The sequence below is a fragment of the Chaetura pelagica genome, unplaced genomic scaffold, assembly GCF_000747805.2.
Source record: "Chaetura pelagica isolate M959 unplaced genomic scaffold, ChaPel_1.0 scaffold85, whole genome shotgun sequence".
Classification (NCBI taxonomy): Eukaryota; Metazoa; Chordata; class Aves; order Apodiformes; family Apodidae; genus Chaetura; species Chaetura pelagica.
The window spans coordinates 68,250-69,784 of NW_009953505.1; the positions used below are offsets into that span (position 1 = coordinate 68,250).

Below are 1,535 nucleotides of genomic sequence, written 5' to 3' on the forward strand. Positions count from 1 at the left end.
TTGTAGACTGTTGTAACATTTGCTATCCTCCAGTCCTCAGGCACCTCTCCTGTTACCCATGACTTACCGAAGATGATGGAGAGTGGCCTAGCAATGACCTCCGCCAGCTCCCTCAGCACCCTTGGCTTCATTCCATCCAGACCCATCTATTTATGGAAGTCCAGATTGCTTAACTGATCCCTAACCCAATCTTCATCTACCAAAGCAAACTCCTTCATCCTGACTTCTTATGGGGTTATAGGGATCTGGGGCTCCTGGGGAGAGTCTGCAGGAGTAAAGACAGAGGCAAAGAAGGCATTCAGTACCTCTGCCTTCTTTATATCCTCTGTCACCAGGGCATCCACCTCATTCAACAGTGGGCCTATACTGCCTCTAGTGTCAGTTCTATCTGCAATGGATTTGAAGCAGCCCTTTCTATTGTCCTTGACCTCACTAGTAAGATTAAGTTCCAAGGAGACCTTAGCTTTCTTTATTGCCTCCCTACATCCTCTGACAACAGTCCTATATTCCTCTCAAGTGGCCAGACCCTCCTTCCATGATCCATAGAGTCTCTTTTTCCACTTGAGTTTACCCAGCAGTTCCTTGTTTAACCATGCAGGTCTCCTGGCTCCCTTACTTGGTTTCCTACCCATTGGGATGCTCTGATCCTGAGCTTGGGAGAAATGATCCTTGAACGTTGACCAACTATCTTGAGCTCCTTTACTATCTAGTACCCTTTCCCATGAGACTTCCCTTAACAATTGTTTGAAGAGGCCAAAGTTGGCCCTGCAAAAGGGTTCTAGTCCTGCTGGATAGTCTGTTCCTCCCAAACAGGATCCTGCACTCCACCATCTCGTGATCACTGCAGCCAAGGCTGCCGTTGACCATCACTGCTTCTTGTGGTATAAGAAACCACAACAGAGATTTTTATTCAGCATTTACCCATGACAGAGGTGCACATTTTCTCCTAAACATCTGGTTGCAACAACTACGTAAGAGGATCCTGAACCAGGAGAACCTTGTCTCCAATTTATTTTGGGAAGTGCAAATGGGCAATGTTTTCAAACATGAGTAATACAAATATCAGGAACAATTAAGGAAGACAAATGGGGGCAGGAATGGGAAGTTATAGCCATATTTTTCTTTGCAAATCCATGTTTGCTGCTAGGCCCTTCACTTTCTGGATCAGTCACGTGGCCTTTACAAATTGCAATTAGCATATTCTCATTTGGTGCAGCTAGGCAGAAAAAATAATCCTTTCATTTCTCAAGTGAGAAGTTGTTTTGGTTCTTTGTTAGATTTTAATGAAACCATAGTAATTATCAGCATTAAAATATTTGGGTTTGGATGGGTTTTTTTGTTTGTTTTTAATAACTTTCAATCAAACAATTAATAGACTTCCAGCAGGATAGCAATCCAGGTGATTTCTCTGAATGAGTGAATTTGAGAAAAAGGATGAATGTTGTATTCTTGATTCAGTTAGTAGTAGTAGTATTGCTCTTTAAGAAGCACATTTGCCCGTGCTTCATTTTTATCACTATTTGACCTTCCTGCTG

At 42.7% G+C, this 1,535-nt stretch overlaps 1 protein-coding gene across 1 annotated transcript in view; it reads left to right on the forward strand.

Moving 5' to 3' along the window:
* The window catches only part of CNTN5 (contactin 5), a gene marked incomplete at its 5' end in the record, with an annotated part of 58,901 nt that overhangs the window by 26,916 nt on the left and 30,450 nt on the right, over positions 1-1,535 (forward strand). The window lies entirely within an intron of this gene.